Here is a 15,234-nt window from a genome sequence, read left to right as displayed (position 1 = left end):
TCCAATATTGGAATTTGACAAAGAATAAGGATATCCTTGAGCAGCAGATAGCAACGGGTCACTAACACAAAAAAGTGCTCACCGTTCCTGAGCTCGTTGTTCCTGTTCCCTATGAAGAAATAGCCGAAACAAAGTATTACGCGAGCTGACTGATGAACCTGCAGTTAGCTTCGACACTAGAAAAAGGACTTGCGGAGGAGCCGAAACCACACGCGTAATCATCACTGTAGAATGCTTACCGTGCCTGAACTTGTGGTTTCAGTTCCCTATGGGGAATAATCCAGACAAGGAAAAAATACCTGAGTACATTGGATGTACCATCGTTTACTCCAATATTGGAATTTGACAAAGAATAAGGATATCCTTGAGCAGCAGATAGCAACGGGTCACTAACACAAAAAAGTGCTCACCGTTCCTGAGCTCGTTGTTCCTGTTCCCTATGAAGAAATAGCCGAAACAAAGTATTACGCGAGCTCACTGATGAACCTGCAGTTAGCTTCGACACTAGAAAAAGAACTTGCGGAGGAGCCGAAACCACACGCGTAATCATCACTGTAGAATGCTTACCGTGCCTGAACTTGTGGTTTCAGTTCCCTATGGGGAATAACCCAGACAAGGAAAAAATGCCTGATCACATTGGATGCGCCATAGTTTACTCCAATATTGGAATTTGACAAGGAATAAGGATATCCTTGCGCAGCAGATAGCAACGGGCCACTAACACAAAAAAGTGCTCACCGTTCCTGAGCTCGTTGTTCCTGTTCCCTATGAAGAAATAGCCGAAACAAAGTATTACGCGAGCTCACTGATGAACCTGCAGTTAGCTTCGACACTAGAAAAAGAACTTGCGGAGGAGCCGAAACCACACGCGTAATCATCACTGTAGAATGCTTACCGTGCCTGAACTTGTGGTTTCAGTTCCCTATGGGGAATAACCCAGACAAGGAAAAAATGCCTGATCACATTGGATGCGCCATAGTTTACTCCAATATTGGAATTTGACAAGGAATAAGGATATCCTTGCGCAGCAGATAGCAACGGGCCACTAACACAAAAAAGTGCTCACCGTTCCTGAGCTCGTTGTTCCTGTTCCCTATGAAGAAATAGCCGAAACAAAGTATTACGCGAGCTCACTGATGAACCTGCAGTTAGCTTCGACACTAGAAAAAGAACTTGCGGAGGAGCCGAAACCACACGCGTAATCATCACTGTAGAATGCTTACCGTGCCTGAACTTGTGGTTTCAGTTCCCTATGGGGAATAACCCAGACAAGGAAAAAATGCCTGATCACATTGGATGCGCCATAGTTTACTCCAATATTGGAATTTGACAAGGAATAAGGATATCCTTGCGCAGCAGATAGCAACGGGCCACTAACACAAAAAAGTGCTCACCGTTCCTGAGCTCGTTGTTCCTGTTCCCTATGAAGAAATAGCCGAAACAAAGTATTACGCGAGCTCACTGATGAACCTGCAGTTAGCTTCGACACTAGAAAAAGAACTTGCGGAGGAGCCGAAACCACACGCGTAATCATCACTGTAGAATGCTTACCGTGCCTGAACTTGTGGTTTCAGTTCCCTATGGGGAATAACCCAGACAAGGAAAAAATGCCTGATCACATTGGATGCGCCATAGTTTACTCCAATATTGGAATTTGACAAGGAATAAGGATATCCTTGCGCAGCAGATAGCAACGGGCCACTAACACAAAAAAGTGCTCACCGTTCCTGAGCTCGTTGTTCCTGTTCCCTATGAAGAAATAGCCGAAACAAAGTATTACGCGAGCTCACTGATGAACCTGCAGTTAGCTTCGACACTAGAAAAAGAACTTGCGGAGGAGCCGAAACCACACGCGTAATCATCACTGTAGAATGCTTACCGTGCCTGAACTTGTGGTTTCAGTTCCCTATGGGGAATAACCCAGACAAGGAAAAAATGCCTGATCACATTGGATGCGCCATAGTTTACTCCAATATTGGAATTTGACAAGGAATAAGGATATCCTTGCGCAGCAGATAGCAACGGGCCACTAACACAAAAAAGTGCTCACCGTTCCTGAGCTCGTTGTTCCTGTTCCCTATGAAGAAATAGCCGAAACAAAGTATTACGCGAGCTCACTGATGAACCTGCAGTTAGCTTCGACACTAGAAAAAGAACTTGCGGAGGAGCCGAAACCACACGCGTAATCATCACTGTAGAATGCTTACCGTGCCTGAACTTGTGGTTTCAGTTCCCTATGGGGAATAACCCAGACAAGGAAAAAATGCCTGATCACATTGGATGCGCCATAGTTTACTCCAATATTGGAATTTGACAAGGAATAAGGATATCCTTGCGCAGCAGATAGCAACGGGCCACTAACACAAAAAAGTGCTCACCGTTCCTGAGCTCGTTGTTCCTGTTCCCTATGAAGAAATAGCCAAAGCACGAAATAGTACGAGAGATCATTCAGCAGCCCACTGTGTATTCTAAACACGCAATAGAACAGGCACTAAAATACCTTAATTGCGAACTACCCGAAACAACGTGTGTATCCATGAGCCAACAACGCCTACCGTGCCAGAGCTTGTCGTTTGAGGACCTAATGTCCTCGATGCTTTGCTGCAGATTTTTGAAACCTGATAGGACCTTGGAAGATTTGGTATAAACTGAATTCTGAGACATTTTAATGACATAACTTCGCACAGGAAGGTGATACCTTTAGTGTAGTTGAATTTAGAATTGTCATGATCGCAGCTAAAAGTCACAGATTTACATTTAGTAGTGTTTAGAATTGTGTGCCTGTTTCAAGACTCAGGTGGTCATGAACTGTAGTGATCTTACGGAAAAGAATAGAAATATGCGAAGGTCATTAATGTAAGCTAGAAAAAGTAAGGGTTGAAATGCATCTTATTGTGGTAACCCTGAGGCTTCGTCACATAGTGGTGAGGATGGGCCGTTTACAGTTTTGAATTATTGATGTTATGAGAAAATGTTACGAAGTCAAGATAAAGTGAGAGAACCAAGACAGAGGGTAGATAATTTAGTTGAGATCCGGCCGTGTGGAACTCTGTCAAAGGGCGTTTGTGCTTTTTGTTACGAGACCAGTTCGGCCCTTTCGGACTACATGGCACCAGATGTGTCTTAGCATCAAAGAAGGGATGCTCGTTCCAGTCAGGAAACAACTGGGTCTTGAGTTTTATAGCGATGCAAGCCTAATAACTTCCGCAGACAAGAGGGATTCTAGATACTCTGTCACCGCATTCTCGCATAAATTTTTGCTGATGATATGAAGGATAGAATTTTTGAAGAGAATGAGCTGTCTTGCTGAATAATATATATATATATATATATATACATATACATATATATATATATATATCGTTGGACATCTGAATCGCGCCGTAAGGGAAGTAATAAAGGAGGGAGTAAAAGAAGAAAGCAAGAAAATGGTGCCGTAGTGGAGGGCTCCGGAATAATTTCGACCACCTTGGGATCTTTAACGTGCACTGACATCGCACAGCACACGGGCGCCTTAGCGTTTTGCCTCCATAAAAACGCAGCCGCCGCGGTCGGGTTTGAACCCGGGAACTCCACAGTAATCGAGCGCTCTAACCACTGAGGCACCGCGGCGGGTTGAGCAATACAGCAGAACGCAAATGTTATCGTACCTGAGCTGGCTATTTCGGTTCAATATAGAGAAATAGTGAAAGAAGCAAGCCTGATCCGTTGGCATACAAAATCTGTTCTGAAGGACTTAGGCATGCTACAATTGACATTAAAATATTTTAGATCAACAAATGCTTGGTGTGGCCTAAACATAGAAAGCAGCCGCAAAGCAATTTGCATGTTTAAGGTTAGTTTAGCGGCAAGTTACATTACAGAAAATTTTGTGCGCAGCTAGCTGCAGTGCATGCGGTTCAGATAAAGAAATACTCGGAATAAATCTTTTTATGCACCATTTAGTGTATTGGATGCCATTTTTTATAAAAAACTATTTATTTTTAAGCCTGTACTATGAATGACATGCCAAGCATCGCTAAGCGAAATTGAACTATCGTCAAATTCAGCATACTCTGGTAGTATTAGGCAGCAAGCCATCAAACCAGGCCCTGCGAATGCGGTTCTTCCGAAGAATTGGTGCCGACGCTCACTGTATGCATTCTAAGAGCTGCGTGTACTGGTTATGTGATTTTCACTGCTCCGGTAATATTTTGAAGGTCAATAAAATAAAGCTGTTCTCAAACTTTTTTGGCCCTAACACTGCAATTAATCCTTAAAGCAACGCCATACACCCAGCCTACTATAAAACATATGATGGTGGACGACCTTGAATGCTTGTGTAATGTAACAACCTATCCTTCTATAACGAACTGCCTCGCTCAAAGGAAAAAAAGCTTGTTATATCCAAGGCACGTTGGCTTTGCTTCCACCGCCTTATAGACGTTCCGGAGGTCTGAAGTCAACAGCGGGCACTATTGTGACACTCTACGGAACTGGCTGCAGAGTTTAGCGTTCTTCTTGGCGTGAAGCGTTGAGCGGCGTTACATATTGCAGCGGCGGAGATAGTTTTCATCGAAGGACAGGAAACGTTCAAAATTGATGCTGCTTGTTTTTTACCTCTACGTTTTGTGGGAAGCCTAAGTTCTGGAAGAGTTGCAACGTCGAGCCCTATTTCTTTATTCCGCTGGGTGGGGTTTAGGCGTGGACTGCGTGGATTGAAGTGAAATATCCAAGTTATCTCCTAACGACATTGGTTCTGTGTGTCAGCTTTGGTCGGCGAGCTTATGTACAGGTCCCATCAAAAGGAGATGTGCTTCATTTTGCATGACATAATCGGCCCCTTATCCCAGTAGCCATGAGCATACAGCGCTTTGCACCGCCTGAGCTATTGCTGAAATTCGCGTTACGGGCGGCAACCGGCCTCAGTGTTTTATGTAACATTAGGCGCGAGCAGTCCCCTTTGCTCCCAAGAGTTTATGCTTAGGTTTCGTGTGCGCACAATTACATACATGCCTGCTACATGCGAGCAGGATCACATTGTCGGGAAAGCCAGCTGGCTCTAGTCTTTTAACCTGCTCATGGAAATTGTGATTAATGGCGCCTTTACATGACTTCAACATCGTTGAAACGATACATGAAACAGATATGTCACACTTCAGGAGGTAAGAATTCTCAGAGTTAAAATTCAACAATGGAGTTGTTGACCTCGGGAAAATCGCCCTACGGACATAACCTTATTTATTTATTTATTTATTTATTTATTTATGTATTTATTTATTTATATATTTGTACATACTGCAGCCCTATTGGTCAATTGCAGGGGTGGGTGTAAACAAAACAACGCAGAGAAACAAGGAGCACAACAATGGCGAAGAGCAGATACAATGTGAGTAGAGAAAAAAACATATTCAAGAAAAGGCAATAGTATTAAATAGCCTCTAAAATAGTTTTAAGGGAAGAGAGCGCGTATAACCAGGTAAAGAATTCCAGCATTCGATTACACGCGGAAAGAAACTGTACTTAAAAGTGTTCGTACGGGGAAAATAAGGAGTGATATGGTGACTTCTATGGCTATGGTGACTTCTAGTTTTAGATAGTATAGCTGGGATTAGATAATCATTTGAAGAGTTCCGGCAAGAAGAGTTAACAATACAATGCAGAAATTTTAAAGACACAGCCCTTCAGGGTGAACCTTAATTACAAGAACTGCAATATGTTCTAAGGCGGTGTTTCGAAGCTGTAGTTTAGGCCTTTTTCACAATCACGAAAAATCTTTCAGATGTCTTCAACATGCATAGTGAGGTCATGCGTTTCTACAAAAACAAGATAATTGTCCGCATTCTTTGCAATGACACCTACGGTATTGCTGATGGCCTTGTCGACGTAACACATGAAGATATTACTCAAAATATGCGCCACACTCGAGCCAATCAATACCCAATTTTTTGGGCTACAAATCGCCCTCTCATTCAAAGAAATTTGACTTCAAATATATAGATAGAAGTTTTTAAAAGGCGACAGCAGATATACCCCCATTGTAAATGAGCTTCTGCTCGTCATTATCGTCAGTTATGCACCTGCGGACACACTCCATGAGGTTATCGCTCGAAAGCGATTAATGCAAGTCTTCCGCATCGATGCTCAATGCACCACAGGCGCCTGGATTTTGCGATGACAAAATTCAACCGCAGCTGATGAATTTGACAGCAGAAAAGTGTCTGCAATGGTTCGTATTCAAAGGTTCTTCTGTAAAAATCCGGGCACCGTGTGCTGACAAGTCTAGCGTTTAGCGACAATGCATCGAAACGAAATAAAAGGTTTGTGGGTCTTGGATGCAAAAAACAAATTATCTCCAGGCGATACGTTTTCGCATTCTTTACCGACAATATCGACGTTCCAAGCCCAGACTGCTCAGGAATTGAAAAGCTTTTTCTAATGTACTTTTTTTTTAATTCACACGCCTCAAATTATGGCTGATACCTAAACTGCCTTTTTCCTTAAACATTTCAACTGGCTTATTTCAAAATCTCTTTTTTATTATTGGAAAAGACTGCCCTCAGTTTTTCAGACCTTCACAGCCGATGATCGCCTCGGCCGCAGTCTTAACATCATCTCTGGCATGGGCGGGGATTAATGCGGTCAATTGTGCGGCATAACAATTGTGTTCAGTGCTAAATGCAGGTCATGCACAGAGAGCTTGCTCTGCCGTCTCGTCACGCCCGCTGCTAGCGCCCGCAGGGCTTTTAGCCATACCGCTGAGAAAAAAAGTAATTGTAGAAGGGCACAACACAAAGACAGAGCCAACACCGCGGCATATGTGGTCCCACAGAGACAAGCGTAATATTTTTAAACGCCACCCTTGGAGGACTTGTTGCTAGGCGCTTGGCCTTAGATTCGGAAAGCAGTCCAGGCAATGCGGTCGTTTTCATGCTTTTTAGGCGACACGGGGCTCGATTCGCAGTTGTGATGCGGTTAAATGTGCGCGCACGTGTTCTCATCTCTCTTCCTACCACATCGTCACCCATCACTATCTCTTTCTTCTTCTCTTCTCTCCTCCAGTGCAGAGTAGCTGGACAGGTAGTCCTCTTTCCGGCCGTACCTTTTGCTCTTCTGTTCATTAAATTTATCTTTCTCTGAATGTATACCTATTGCAGGTTTTTGGTATTTAAATAGTGTGTGCTTTCACGCCGAACACATTAACGTATAATGTTTTGTACAGCTACAGAATACAGATAAACGGTCAGTAGTTTTCAATTTGTCATGAAATTATACGCTTTACAGTATGAAAAGAAAACCGAAGTTAGCATAAACGCAGCTTGTACAGAACACAGCCGGTTGACTATTGTTCTCGCTAGCGATGAGGCTAACAGGAAATTGGGTCCGAGAAAATCTTGGACAATTTCTAAAACTTATTGCTGAGTTTTCGAATAAATTGACGATGTTGTGTGAACACGCCAGTCTTTTTCTACAAGTGAGCCTTCACAGCCCAGTGTCGCGAATTCCAAACATACCGTCTCCACGCTGCGTGCTCCTTACTACGTGAAGCTTGTACAGAAAATTGTACAGTAGCCAGCGGTTTGTGGTGAAATATGTTGCGTCACCACGAGATTCCATATGAACAAAAAAGTAGGCGTGAATGTGCCCCATCAAGTCAGCGTCCGAGAATTCCTAGTATCAGATTTTCTGGGAACTGATTTGGCAGAAATAATTCATTTTTTGAATAAAAAGTTAAGTAGTGTCTCTGGGTCTTCAAATTTATTTGAGAGCTTCGGTGTAGCCATTCGCACCACTTGAATCTAGCTGCTCTGAAGGAGCAGCTGCTAACAGTTGCTAGCCAGATGTATAGAAATTTCATAAATTTTAGCGGTGCTAAATATATTTCAAATTTTTTCTTTCACTGATTCGTACCTTGAGCATTAAAGCTTTCAGGCCGTGGATTAGTACTGCATTCAAAGTGGGCAGACTTTGTAAAAGTTTTGCAAAAGAAGCTAGGAGTACTACTGCAAAGCTTCACTGTTATCCTCTGTGGCAGGACAAACAGCTGTCAAGCAATAAATACAGGCATTTAAGCATCGAGTTTGAAAACACTTCAATGCATAGTTGCACATCAAAAGGTCACGCACAGAAGAAGTGCACGAATTGGCAGGTGACGATATCAGAAGTATGGTAGTGGCCTGTGGTATCTTCAGGGTCATTCTTTGTCCACTACACTGCCCTTGCTTTCATGGGTTAGTGATTATGTATTCAGCAGCTGAGCTGAATTTCGAGTGATGGAATGTTGAAAGAGGCGGCCACAATTTGACGTAGGCAAAATGCAAAACTTCCTGTTCGCTGAGCATTACCAGATTATGTTAAGAACTCTAGGTGGCCAAATTTTTTTTAGCCGGCCCTATAGGCATCGCGCGCAGCCCACCTGCAGCTTTGGGTCATAAAGCCGGCCATATATTACTAAGCCTTCTCTAAATACTGTCTGTTACTTCACGCTAGCGGGAATACGGCGGCCAGCTCTCGATGACGAAATTCACAATGAAGATGACAAAAGTACTAGTAGGGCTGCGTTCATTAAAAAAAGATAAACCATTTTAGCCATATAAGCCCGAGTTGTATTCTTCATGTTTTGCTCTAACAATTAACCACATCAAGCGCAACTACTCCGAGATCAGGGAATGTTTATAGGTCACGATGGTGCAGCAATGTTCTTCTAATAGAGAATCTCAACTAATTAGTTGTTGCGCATATTTTATGCGGACATTGCGCGTCCGGCACCTGCGCTGTTTATAGCGTGTATCGGCGGTCAGTTAATGTTTTCGTTCAAATAGAAGTGCGCTTTGGGGACTATTCATCGCTTGTTTCATTAAAGAACGAAAACGGTTTCGAGAAGTTTAACGCCCCAAAGCGATTCAGGCTATGAGGAATGACACCGTTGGAAAGGGCTTCGGAAATTTCGGCCACCTGGGGTTCTTTAACCTGCACTGACATCGCACACTACACGGGCCTCAAGAATTTCGCCTCCATCGAAATTCGACCGCCATGGCCGGGATCGAACCCGCGTTTTTTGGGACAGGAGCCGAGCGCCATAACCACTCAGCCATAGCGGTGGCCTGTAGACCGAAAATATTAGTATAATGATTTAAGCTTTTCTAGAGGAATACGATGGAATTGTTCAGCAGCCTAGTTAAACCGTTTCGAAGATTTTTGGCCTCAAATAATTAAGTTGTGCATAGGACGGATTGTGGAAATTTTGAAGACCAGTCCCAGAATTCGTGCCCACTAGTTTTTATATATTTAATATTGCTCTTAGACCATCGGTTTCTTCGGACGGAGATTGACCGAAGCAGGTCCTAGTCGTTTCCTTTGAGTGAACGCCGTGCACATTGCCTGTAGATGTCTGTGCCCCGAGGGAAACAGTGGCCACCCCCCCCCCCCCCCCCTCCAGGGAACACCTTAGCGGAACACTGCACTTCCCGCGTAAAAGCCTATGGAACGCCCCTCGGCCAGTGCTTTGATGTAAATCCCCCCTGACACGTTGCATTTGAGTCGCTCGTATGGGATTATAGGAATATAGAGTCCATATGATGTGGAAAAATATACAGACATCCATACGGTTTATGCATCTAAGGGTAGGCAGCTGGACTAGTTGGTTGTTTGCATTATTATAGAACATGGTACCAGCGTAAGAGACAAGGACAAAGGGAGAAGTCCGACGTTCGTGTTGTCTTCTCCCTTTGTCCTTGTCTCTTGCGCTGGTACCATGTTCCATAATAAAGGTTTCTGTGTGCAGTCTATAAACTTTCTATAAAATTTCAATAAAACGTTCATAAAACGTTCCTGACGTTGTATGGTGTCCGTAAATTTCCATACTCGCTTTCCATTAAGTCCATACCGAGTCTATGCACTCCATACTGGTTCCGTATAATTCATATGGGACTTGCCGCCGCGGTGGCTTAGTGGTTATGGCACTCGCCTGCTGACCCGAAATACGTGGGTTCGATCGCGGCAGCGGCGGTCGAATTTCGATGGGGGCGAAATTATAGATGGCCGTGTACTGTGCGTTGTCAGTGCGCATTAAAGAATCCCAGGTGGTCTAAATTTCCGGATCCCTTCACTACGGCGTGCCTCATAGCCTGTGTCGCTTTGAGACCCTAAACCCCCATAAATCATAAACCATTCATATGACACTCGCCTTACTAAAGCTTTCAGTAGGAATGTATTGCCGACAGAAAGAGGGATTAAATTATTTCTAGAGCATTAGCTCAAACAGAATTAAATCCGGTACCGCACAACGCTTACCGTGCCTGAGCTTGTTGTTTCAGAACCCTGCAGAGAAATAACCATAGCATGGACGAATCACAAACAAGAAGTGGCAAATCCTGTTTAGCAAAGCAACTCCTGAAACAGCAAAGAGGAACATCTGACCGACTCAGAAGATACTTGTCAAAGCACAAGGTGTAAATCAGGCTGCCTGTTAGTGACGTCAGCGCACAGAGTATGGCAAGGTAGTAGCATATTTAAGCAGATTCCAATTAGCAGACAAAGAGGAAATCAACCGCGCATCAACCAATTTTATATTGGCAGGATAAATGCATTGTCTCTGAACCAGCACAGCATGTTCGAGTGGTATACATCGGACCCAGGGACCCCAGAAAAAATTGATGGTTTCTGAACACTTACCGGGCCCGTGGCGGTCGTTTCCGATACCTATAGAGGAGCACCCAACAGAGGCCATATTAACATGATACAATATTATTCTATGCCGAGATAATAACGAGTGGTACCATAAGATATGAAATCAAAGCTATGAAGGTGCTCCCTATGCTGTGTAAAAAGGAATGAAGCAAATCCAGCATCGTAAATAAAAACAGTTGCACTGCATACGTTTCCGTTTTGCCTCATCGGATGTAACAAGAGGATTTACACAACGGCAGACATTCCCCAGCAGTCTCGTACGATTTAAAAACTTTGGATAATGATGTTCTCCTCAGCATAACAAGCAGAGAGCATCAATAAATACAAAAGCCAAAATTAGGCGTGGATGTCCTATTTTTTGTGATCCCAATAAATAAATGCTTAAAAGCATAAGCATAAGCAAAATCACAAGCAAAAATGCATAAACCGATTGTTATTTTCAGGAATATCAGCTCGTGGCATCATTAAAAACATCAGACAGCAGGTTTCTAAATATATTCTAATTACCAGTTCTTAATGACATCACCGTAAGAGCACTACAATAGCTACTACTGTGTCCTCACTAATAAAATCTGCACCAATTAAAGGTTTCTAAAGGGGACTTTTTTTGAACAAAAACAGTTGGCAATATTCGAATGCAACGAACGCAATGATTGGCTCTCAACGGCGATCATTGCAAGGTATTGGCCTTGCCCCACGTTGTTTTTTTTCAATCCCTTAAATAAAATATACTCAGAGGCAAAATTATATTTCTAATAGACATCTTGAATCCTGAGGTACAACGATATGGTTTGTTTATAAATAAAATATAGGGAATGCAGGAACGCACGAATCGTTGATTCGGTTTTTCGTGTCACAGTTTCTCGAATTGTCCACACTTGGAAAAACACCGAAGGCGAGTTCCACGTCATTATCCGCCAATTTTCGGTGTCAAAACAATAAGAAGACCATCATTTTTAAGGCAAGGAAACAATAAAACGGGTACGGAAAAAATTTGATTATCAGAATAACTGATAGGACTCTAAAAGGGCCGCCGCTGTGGCTGAGTGGTTATGGCGCTAGCTGCTGGCCCGAAGGACGCGGGTTCCATCCCGGTCGCTGCGGTCGAATTTCGATGGAGGCGAAATTCTAGAGGCCCGTGTGCTGTGCGATGTCAGTGCACGTTAAAAAACCTCAGGTGATCGAAATTTCCGGAGCCCTTGACTACGGCGTCCCTCATAGCCTGAGTCGCTTTGGGACGTTAAACCCTCATAAACCAAACCGAACAGGACTCTAAATGGTAACTGATATACTGTCAGTCCCGGATTGGTCTTGAAAACGTGGGCGGTAGAGAAGTTTGCAGCCGACACATATTTTGGAGCACTCGTAGCCTAAACGGAAACCTTATATCAGGTTCGTAAGCTGTCTGCCAAACTGATGAAAAGATGCCATCAATAATTGCAGGCTACATATTGTGCCTGAGCTTGCTGTTCTTGACCCGCATGAAGACGCCAACAATCGCCAGATTGACATGGCCAAGCTAAGGTTTCTTGGCTAGATACAAGTGGACGGGATGTTTACAAGGGTAAGAAATGACCGTGGCTGCTGCCGGCTCGTTATAAAGAAGAGTAATTGAAGACAGCTAGAAGCAGATTCACAGAGGATTATTCCCCAGTTTCTCTTGACTAATTTTTATTGCACAGATGGTTGCAAGGTGCCAGGTATATCGCATTAACTGCAACGTATCATTGAAAGTTTGGTCTACGCTCGAATGTGATACGTACAAATTAGCGAAAAACCAGTAAAACGGTAATCTCTATTACTGAGCACGTCATACGTCCGCATGTCGTTTGTATTGCGCTAGACAGGGTCATCAGAATATACTTCTAGTGGTAAAAAGCATGACTTATACCGAAAGTGAACCATGAGGTTGTGCCTTTCTCCATGCTTTCTTGGTTATGACGACTTGTGCGCTGGTCCTCGCAGACATTCGCTAGAGAGGCTGATTAGGATGAGGATTATGTTTTTGGAAGTGAACAGCCTGATTAAATCAAGGCACAATATTCCAGCGCATAAGGCGGATCAGAACAGAAACACGATAACAATAATTATCGTCACTTACGATGCTTGAGCTTGTGGTTTCTGATGCCTGTGAAGAAATGCACATAAAAGATAAAGTTCAAGAGGTAAAGTTAATGTTCTGCAACGCGTATCCAAGATGGCCTAATCGGAAAACTGTTGTGTCCGGTGCTAGCTCTGCGCGACCAATTTTTTTTTTAAGAATTGGCTTATTACAAGAACCGTAATAAGGACATCACAGTATAGATCTAGCTATCCATTCTTAAATCCCTATATCCACTGGCTATTTAGTAGGTGAGTTACGTTTGAGAGAAGAAATATACGGGATCACAGAACACTTAAAGAAACTATACTACGACTGAGTTTATCGTACATTCACTTATGTTTTTATTCTGGGAATCTCCAAATGCCTATTAGTGGTGGAACTTGCTTAACCTTGTAGTCACCACTAAATACGAATCCTATTTCATGGGGCCTATTTTTTTTCTAGCAGTAGTAACCCTACGACACCAAAAGGCCGGCCCTGACCGTATCCAATAGAAATACACACGTGGTGCAAAGGCACAGCTGTTCAACGGCCCCGAGTACAGCACTGTGATCTCACACACATAGAGGGAGATGGAACTAATTTTGTACATTATTTTTCTGAACACTAAATGAGTGAAATTAGGTCAGTATGTATTAAAGGTAGCAGAATAAGTTTCCAGAAAGGAATCCAGTTGATCCATAGCATTGCGGAATTCAAGTTGCTTGTAAATATTATCAGTGTCTCGATATGCCTGCTAAAAGCGTGACATTGGTTAACGGTTCTGGCCAATGACGAGGGCCCGGCCTACAAATTGGCTGTTATATTTACAACAACCTTGACTACTATAGCTGCTCATGTGGCAGTTTTCCTCGACTGAAAAGTAATTATAATTGGTAATTGGTTTTTTGGGGGGAAAAGAAAAGGCGCAGTACCTGTCTCGTATATCGTTGGACACCTGAACCGCGCCGTTAGGGAAGGAATAAAAGAGGGAGTGAAAGAAGAAAGGAAGAAAGAGGCGCCGTAGTGGAGGGCTACGGAATAATTTCGACCACCCAGGGGATCGTTAACGGGCACTGACACCGCACAGCACAAAACCAAAAAAACAGCACAACTCAAAAGGCAAAACCATGTTTCCCGGCAGATAGAGAAAGTTTGGGGAAAGTGGAAGAAGGAAAAGGAGGGCATCTGCACAGCTTGCGCGCTTGGCTCTCGTTCCGCCGGGAGAGGAGAAGCGGGTAAGGAAGGAAGCTCAGACGGATAGGGAATGCCTAGTATCAGCGGGAATCAGCTCTTTAAGAAAGAGCGCATATGGCACAGCATGGTTAAAATTCGGAAGGGAAGCTCCAGTGACCGAACGCTCCTGTATAAAGGGAGAGAGCGGCTAAAACACAGGGTAGAAACTTGGACAGGAACGTGCTACGCTCGAATTTCATAGCAGACAGTGGATGACGCAGAGTATGATGGGAAGTGGGAGGGGATGTCAAAGCGTCAGCATGCTTCGCATCACAGGAGGGAGCGGGTTGCAGATAGCGCGGTTGAGACTTGTTCCTTAACTCGTCGCGGCAGCGCGGTCAGCTGTCCTAGCAAAGAGCGGGTGACATAAAGTATGGTGGAAACAGCGAAGCTAACACGCAGCATTAGTGCGATTGGTATTCTACCCGGAGCGGTGAGGGAAAGCAAAGCGCAACTGGGTTGCAAACTCGCATCTTCAGTGAACATTCTGGAATCATAGGTGGGAGCGTTTAAGGGAAGGCAAAGTGAAAACTTGGAGGTGAACTGAAGCATCGGACCTTCAGGTATGCCAGCAGGGAGTGGGTCAGGCGAAGCACAGAGAAAACTAGGAGGAAAGAGGAATTTGTGCAGCCTTGATTCTAGCAGAGATTGGGTTACAGATTTCGTGCTAATTCAGAAAATGCTATACACGTCGCCTATTAAGCACAGCTCTCTCTCTGGAACTAGCGCAATGCGCAACATACTGCAAGCATTTTTAATTTTACTAAAATATTTGACACTCTAGTGCGGTAACCACTGGATCAGCATTCTACGGATTGTTGGATACCACACGTGTTCATTTCCCATTGTTTACTCAGTAAAAAATTATGGGCATAACAGTTAAGCACAATAAATGTAACTGAAAAAACAGCTTCCAGCCATTCGGAAGGGTTTGCTTTTTTTGGCTGCGCCTAAAGCAAAGGCAAAAAGAAATTCGATACCTACTGTCAGTTAAGGGCTGCAGTGCTTAAAGAACAAAAAATACTCAATTAATCTGAAAATAATTCTTATTAACTGAGATTGATGGAATCCGAAATGTATTTGCACTGTGGCGAATATATCTGTGTGTATGTAAAAACAATGAAACAAACAACATGTTACAGTGCTGGAAAACTTAATCACCGGTTACTGCGAAAACAAGGCCATAAATTATGTTTTAGTTGTCGAAAAGAAATATATTAGGAACAGTCACACTTTCACGTAAAAAC

General features: G+C 43.4%; 2 long non-coding RNA genes across 2 annotated transcripts; both read right to left on the bottom strand.

Moving 5' to 3' along the window:
- Nucleotides 1-541: 541 nt before the first annotated feature.
- On the bottom strand, nt 542-1,095 carry LOC144111473 (uncharacterized). The gene is made up of 4 exons (XR_013310056.1): nt 1,067-1,095; nt 896-922; nt 739-765; nt 542-594 (listed from the first exon to the last, which is right to left on the bottom strand). It is a non-coding gene; the product is annotated as an uncharacterized LOC144111473 (long non-coding RNA).
- A 758-nt stretch (nt 1,096-1,853) lies between these two features.
- LOC144111472 (uncharacterized) lies at nt 1,854-10,303 on the bottom strand. The gene is made up of 5 exons (XR_013310055.1): nt 10,273-10,303; nt 2,379-2,405; nt 2,208-2,234; nt 2,051-2,077; nt 1,854-1,906 (listed from the first exon to the last, which is right to left on the bottom strand). It is a non-coding gene; the product is annotated as an uncharacterized LOC144111472 (long non-coding RNA).
- Between the last annotated feature and the right edge of the window lie 4,931 nt (nt 10,304-15,234).

This window comes from Amblyomma americanum, chromosome 11, assembly GCF_052857255.1.
Source record: "Amblyomma americanum isolate KBUSLIRL-KWMA chromosome 11, ASM5285725v1, whole genome shotgun sequence".
NCBI lineage: Eukaryota > Metazoa > Arthropoda > Arachnida > Ixodida > Ixodidae > Amblyomma > Amblyomma americanum.
The sequence above is the reverse complement of the archived record's forward strand: the minus strand, read 5'-3'. Positions and strand labels throughout refer to the sequence as shown.